Below are 7500 nucleotides of genomic sequence, written 5' to 3'. Positions count from 1 at the left end.
GTAGACCTGGTGCACGGAAGCCTCGGGGTAGACCTGGTCTTCCGGGAGCCGGGGTAGACCTGTCGTCCTACTCCGGGCCCGGCCTCCGGCCGCCCGGCTGCTGCGGCAGACCTGTCGCCCTGGTGTCCCGGGCGGACCTGCTGTCCCGCGCACGACCCACCCTCCGGCCGCCCGGCGCCGGTCTAGAGAGGGAAGGAGCCGGCCGTTGGGAGCCGGCAGCGCTCCCGCCTCCTCCGTGCCCAAAGCGACAGCGGCCCGGCTCCTGCCTCCGTCTCCGGATCCCTCACTGCCTTCAGCCGCTCGACCCCCCTCCCCCCCACCCCGCTGCCGTCCTGCCCCGGGCTCGGACGGGGCCAGGCCGGGCTGGAGCGTCAAGGAAAGAAGGCCGTCAAAGCAGAAGGCTGGGCGAGAGCCGAAGAGAAGGCTTCTCGGCAAAGGGGCCGCCTCTGCCGCGGGCCCCGGCCCTGCTGGCCGAAGGACCCGCCTTCCTCGGTGTCGGCCCGCTCCTGGCCCTCCCGCCGCTGCGGGTGTGCGAACCGGCCGAGGAGAGAGCGGGCGGGGGACGGCGACGGGGGTGGGGAAAGTAGTCTGCGAGCGGCGCCGGGGAGTCTGATGGGGCAGGGCGGGGCGCCCCCAACCGTCGATGGGCGGAGGCGGGGAAAGTCTTCAGGCGGGGCGCCCCCAACCGTCGATGGGCGGGCTCTGAGGGGGCGGCGTCGGATTGCGAGTGTGTGGAGCCGGCGTGTGTGTCACCGTGCCCCTCTCTCTCTGTCTCTCTCTCCCTCCCTTCCCCCCCTCGCCCCCCCGTCCCTCCCTCCCTCCCTCGCTTCCCTTGCGCGCTGGCCCCACTGAAATTCCGTTCGGCCGGGTAGGGCTGCGCGGCACCCCGGGCGGAGGGGGCTGCTGACGCTGCTTCGACGGCAGGCTGACGCAGGCTGCCTGTCAGCTTGGTCTGGGATCGCTCTGGGTACCAGAGGGAAAGAAATAAAGTTCGCCAAGAAAATTCCTTTTCCGGATCAGTTTCTTGCGCCGAGGGAACAGAAGAGTCGTTCTCTTCGAGAAGGGAGGAAAGGGGAAGCGCGGGAAATGAAACCCGAACCCCAAACCAGACCAAGGGGAACCAAGCCACAAAAAACAAAGGGATAACCCCGTAACTCCTAAAACAAACCCAGAAAACTCGAACCAAAAGTCCCGCAACGCACATTCCCCCACCCCCCACAAAAACCCACACCGAGCCCCCCCCCTCGCGCCCGCCCCCCCCACCCCCACCAGGCAAAAAAAGGTAAAGCCGGCCATTGAGAAACGCTCTACTACCCGGGTATGGGGAAATACCTCTTGCCATGGCCCCGGAATAGACTTTTCCTCCGGGCGCCGGGGTAGACCCGTTGTCCGGCCCCCCGGGCTACACCTGGTATCCCGGAGCCGGGGTAAACCTTGTACCCGGCGGCCGGGGTAGACCTGGTATCCAGGAGCCGGGGTAGACCTTGTACCCGGCGGCCGGGGTAGACCTGGTATCCCGGAGACGGGGTAGACCTTGTACCCGGCGGCCGGGGTAGACCTGGTATCCAGGAGCCGGGGTAGACCTTGTACCCGGCGGCCGGGGTAGACCTGGTATCCAGGAGCCGGGGTAGACCTTGTACCCGGCGGCCGGGGTAGACCTGGTATCCAGGAGCCGGGGTAGACCTTGTACCCGGCGGCCGGGGTAGACCTGGTATCCAGGAGACGGGGTATACCTTGTACCCGGCGGCCGGGGTAGACCTGGTATCCAGGAGCCGGGGTAGACCTTGTACCCGGCGGCCGGGGTAGACCTGGTATCCAGGAGACGTGGTATACCTTGTACCCGGCGGCCGGGGTAGACCTGGTATCCCGGAGCCGGGGTAGACCTTGTACCCGGCGGCCGGGGTAGACCTGGTATCCAGGAGCCGGGGTAGACCTTGTACCCGGCGGCCGGGGTAGACCTGGTATCCAGGAGACGTGGTATACCTTGTACCCGGCGGCCGGGGTAGACCTGGTATCCCGGAGCCGGGCTAGACCTTGTACCCGGCGGCCGGGGTAGACCTGGTATCCAGGAGCCGGGGTAGACCTTGTACCCGGCGGCCGGGGTAGACCTGGTATCCAGGAGCCGGGGTAGACCTTGTACCCGGCGGCCGGGGTAGACCTGGTATCCAGGAGCCGGGGTAGACCTTGTACCCGGCGGCCGGGGTAGACCTGGTATCCAGGAGACGGGGTAGACCTTGTACCCGGCGGCCGGGGTAGACCTGGTATCCCGGAGACGGGGTAGACCTTGTACCCGGCGGCCGGGGTAGACCTGGTATCCCGTAGACGGGGTAGACCTTGTACCCGGCGGCCGGGGTAGACCTGGTATCCCGGAGACGGGGTAGACCTTGTACCCGGCGGCCGGGGTAGACCTGGTATCCCGGAGACGGGGTAGACCTTGTACCCGGCGGCCGGGGTAGACCTGGTATCCCGGAGACCGGGTAGACCTTGTACCCGGCGGCCGGGGTAGACCTGGTATCCAGGAGCCGGGGTAGACCTTGTACCCGGCGGCCGGGGTAGACCTGGTATCCAGGAGACGGGGTAGACCTTGTACCCGGCGGCCGGGGTAGACCTGGTATCCAGGAGCCGGGGTAGACCTTGTACCCGGCGGCCGGGGTAGACCTGGTATCCAGGAGACGGGGTAGACCTTGTACCCGGCGGCCGGGGTAGACCTGGTATCCCGGAGCCGGGGTAGACCTTGTACCCGGCGGCCGGGGTAGACCTGGTATCCCGGAGACGGGGTAGACCTTGTACCCGGCGGCCGGGGTAGACCTGGTATCCAGGAGCCGGGGTAGACCTTGTACCCGGCGGCCGGGGTAGACCTGGTATCCAGGAGACGGGGTATACCTTGTACCCGGCGGCCGGGGTAGACCTGGTATCCCGGAGACGGGGTAGACCTTGTACCCGGCGGCCGGGGTAGACCTGGTATCCCGGAGCCGGGGTAGACCTTGTACCCGGCGGCCGGGGTAGACCTGGTATCCAGGAGACGGGGTAGACCTTGTACCCGGCGGCCGGGGTAGACCTGGTATCCCGGAGACGGGGTAGACCTTGTACCCGGCGGCCGGGGTAGACCTGGTATCCAGGAGCCGGGGTAGACCTTGTACCCGGCGGCCGGGGTAGACCTGGTATCCCGGAGCCGGGGTAGACCTTGTACCCGGCGGCCGGGGTAGACCTGGTATCCCGGAGACGGGGTAGACCTTGTACCCGGCGGCCGGGGTAGACCTGGTATCCCGGAGACGGGGTAGACCTTGTACCCGGCGGCCGGGGTAGACCTGGTATCCAGGAGCCGGGGTAGACCTTGTACCCGGCGGCCGGGGTAGACCTGGTATCCAGGAGCCGGGGTAGACCTTGTACCCGGCGGCCGGGGTAGACCTGGTATCCCGGAGACGGGGTAGACCTTGTACCCGGCGGCCGGGGTAGACCTGGTATCCCGGAGCCGGGGTAGACCTTGTACCCGGCGGCCGGGGTAGACCTGGTATCCAGGAGCCGGGGTAGACCTTGTACCCGGCGGCCGGGGTAGACCTGGTATCCAGGAGCCGGGGTAGACCTTGTACCCGGCGGCCGGGGTAGACCTGGTATCCAGGAGCCGGGGTAGACCTTGTACCCGGCGGCCGGGGTAGACCTGGTATCCAGGAGACGGGGTAGACCTTGTACCCGGCGGCCGGGGTAGACCTGGTATCCAGGAGCCGGGGTAGACCTTGTACCCGGCGGCCGGGGTAGACCTGGTATCCCGGAGACGGGGTAGACCTTGTACCCGGCGGCCGGGGTAGACCTGGTATCCCGGAGACGGGGTAGACCTTGTACCCGGCGGCCGGGGTAGACCTGGTATCCCGGAGACGGGGTAGACCTTGTACCCGGCGGCCGGGGTAGACCTGGTATCCAGGAGCCGGGGTAGACCTTGTACCCGGCGGCCGGGGTAGACCTGGTATCCAGGAGACGGGGTAGACCTTGTACCCGGCGGCCGGGGTAGACCTGGTATCCAGGAGACGGGGTAGACCTTGTACCCGGCGGCCGGGGTAGACCTGGTATCCCGGAGCCGGGGTAGACCTTGTACCCGGCGGCCGGGGTAGACCTGGTATCCCGGAGCCGGGGTAGACCTTGTACCCGGCGGCCGGGGTAGACCTGGTATCCCGGAGCCGGGGTAGACCTTGTACCCGGCGGCCGGGGTAGACCTGGTATCCCGGAGACGGGGTAGACCTTGTACCCGGCGGCCGGGGTAGACCTGGTATCCCGGAGACGGGGTAGACCTTGTACCCGGCGGCCGGGGTAGACCTGGTATCCCGGAGACGGGGTAGACCTTGTACCCGGCGGCCGGGGTAGACCTGGTACCCCGGAGACGGGGTAGACCTTGTACCCGGCGGCCGGGGTAGACCTGGTATCCAGGAGACGGGGTAGACCTTGTACCCGGCGGCCGGGGTAGACCTGGTACCCCGGAGACGGGGTAGACCTTGTACCCGGCGGCCGGGGTAGACCTGGTATCCAGGAGACGGGGTAGACCTTGTACCCGGCGGCCGGGGTAGACCTGGTATCCCGGAGCCGGGGTAGACCTTGTACCCGGCGGCCGGGGTAGACCTTGTACCCGGCGGCCGGGGTAGACCTGGTATCCCGGAGACGGGGTAGACCTTGTACCCGGCGGCCGGGGTAGACCTGGTATCCAGGAGACGGGGTAGACCTTGTACCCGGCGGCCGTGGTAGACCTGGTATCCCGGAGACGGGGTAGACCTTGTACCCGGCGGCCGGGGTAGACCTGGTATCCCGGAGCCGGGGTAGACCTTGTACCCGGCGGCCGGGGTAGACCTGGTATCCCGGAGCCGGGGTAGACCTTGTACCCGGCGGCCGGGGTAGACCTGGTATCCCGGAGACGGGGTAGACCTTGTACCCGGCGGCCGGGGTAGACCTGGTATCCAGGAGCCGGGGTAGACCTTGTACCCGGCGGCCGGGGTAGACCTGGTATCCAGGAGACGGGGTAGACCTTGTACCCGGCGGCCGGGGTAGACCTGGTATCCCGGAGACGGGGTAGACCTTGTACCCGGCGGCCGGGGTAGACCTGGTATCCAGGAGCCGGGGTAGACCTTGTACCCGGCGGCCGGGGTAGACCTGGTATCCAGGAGACGGGGTAGACCTTGTACCCGGCGGCCGGGGTAGACCTGGTATCCCGGAGACGGGGTAGACCTTGTACCCGGCGGCCGGGGTAGACCTGGTATCCCGGAGCCGGGGTAGACCTGGTCTCCGTCCGCCCGGGTAGACCTGGTGTCGCGGCCGCCTGCGGAAGTTCACCAAGGGGTCGCTGTTCCAGGCTGCCTCCGGCTATGTCGACGTAGCGGTCGGCCTGCGCTGGCGCACCCTCCCGGTCGACTTCCACTCGTCTCCTTGGAGGCGTCGGCGGCCTTGGACTTATCTTTCCGTATATTGGGAGCGAGGTGACGGGCCGCGTCCCCGCAGGTTTCCAGGGTGCCTGCGTCGCAAGGCGGAGGATAGGGCGGCCGCGCCGCGCGGTCGTCGGGGCAGAGCGAGTGCCGCCTAGGCCGGGTGAGCCGCGTGGCTTGGTCCCGGTTCCCGTCCTGCCCAGGGCGCTCTTTCGGGGGGAGAGCTGCCCGAGAAGCCAGAGAGAAGAGAATGGGCAGTGTGAAGGGCCACCAGAGAGAGAGCCGAGAGCCGAGAGAGACGGCCCGAAAGACCGTGTCGAGAAGCCGCTCGCTGGCCGCAGCGAGGCGGTGAGAAGCCCCGCGTGTGTGTTGCTCCGCTCCGGTCGGCTGCCGTGCCGGCCCGGTTGAAGGGGGGGCGGCCCCCCTGGGACGATCGGTGGCAGGTGAGGCGGCGGCGCCTCGTCCCTTTTCCGCCTGGCCTTAAGCCGGGGCCCGCTCCGGCAGGCATTTTTCCGGCAGCCGGTCCGGTGGCAGTGGCCGGCAGCCGGGGGTCGACGCGGCCGGGCTTTTTTTTTCCCCGGCCCTCGCCCGAGAGCCTCCTCCCCGAGCAAGGCCCGGCCAGCCCGCCGCGGTGGCGGCGCCCGGTTCCCCCGCTCCCGACCTGTTTGCCAGCGTGTCCGTGTCGGAAGGGCAGCGGTGGGGCGCGCGGCCTGGCCTCGGCATTCGCCGCGTGGCCGGAGGGGCTCGGTGACGGCGGTCGCCCGATGAGCCGTGGAGCCGGGGTGGCGGCACCCCGTCCCACCGGCGCGTGCTGTTGAAGTCACCCCCTTCCTCGGCCTTAAGCCGGGGACCCGCCTTGCGGGCGGGCTGTTTTTTTCGCGGGCAGAGAGGGGCCGGCCGCGGTGGCCGGCCCGCCCTAGCACGGACCGAAGCCCCCGGCAGAGAGCAACCCCCGGAAGGTCGCGGGCGAGGCGGCGGCGCCTCGCCCTTCCTCGGTCGTGGCGACCGAGCCCGCTTCTGCCCCGGGCGGTCCGTTGCTATTTTTTCAAGGGCGTGTGCGGGTGCTGTGGGGGGCCCCGCCCGCCCGGCCTCCGATGGCCTTTTCCTCTCGCGGCCCTAAGCCGCGGCACCGAGAAGCGTGCGGGCCCACGAAAGCCGAGGTTGTGTGGAGCCGGGGGGCCGAGCGAGCCCCGAGCCGAGCGATGCCGGTGGGTTTCGAAGGGGGGGGGGCAGCGAGAAGGCGGCGCGCGCCTCGCCCCCCCCCGGGCCCCCGGCGCCCGTGGTTAGCACGGGTCCTTGTGGGCCGCGCACGCCATGTGCCTTTTTTTTTTTTTTTTTTTTTTCCGTTGATCGGTGCCGTACCCCGGCTTTTCCGAAGGGGAGAGAAAGAGAGGCCGAGAGAGAGAGAGAGAGAGAGAGAGCGCGCCAGCCGCGGGGCGGGCGAAAGCCGGTGGCACCTTTCTCGAACGCTCGGACGGGTTCCCTGGGCAGAAAAGGGTGAAGGCCATCCCCACCCCGGCCCGGCGGTCCCGTCCTTCCGTCGTCCGGCCAGGAGAGCCGTTGTCCGCGGGCGGGTGGCGGCACCCCCCCGGTCTACCCTGTGCCGGGACCGATCCGCGAGCGGATCGGTCCGGGGACGCGTGTCCCCGCTCGCACGCGCGCGGAGCCCCCAAGCCCGTCCGCTCTCGGCCCAGCCGCACCCGTGGCGGCGCCGGCCGGTGGGGCGTGCGCCTTGGTGGGCTGCCGTGGGGCCGTGGTGTGCGTTGCACGCTTTCGGCCGGGCGGTTCCGCGGCTGCTGGGGCTTTGCCTCTGCGCTCCGCTGCCTCCTCTGCCCTCGTGCAGCCGCGTCCGCCCCGATCGATGAGGCTTTTCGGGTCGCGTCGGAGAGGGCCCCCGGCCGGCCGGGCTTTCTTCCGGGGCTTCTCTGTCATGGGGAAGCCCACGGCGGGGGTCCGGTGTTCGGGCCGGGCGGTCTCTTCTCCGATTCGCTCCCCGTCGCAGGCGAGGTGTCGCCCCTCCCGCTGCCGAGGAAGGGCGTCTTGACCGTCCCAGCTGTGTGATGGCCGCGTGGCCCCGCGAGCCTACAGGTGTCCTTCG

This window comes from Lonchura striata, chromosome 33 (assembly GCF_050655825.1).
Source record: "Lonchura striata isolate lonStrDom1 chromosome 33, ASM5065582v1, whole genome shotgun sequence".
Taxonomy (NCBI): Eukaryota; Metazoa; Chordata; class Aves; order Passeriformes; family Estrildidae; genus Lonchura; species Lonchura striata.
Note: the sequence above shows the minus strand (reverse complement) of the source record.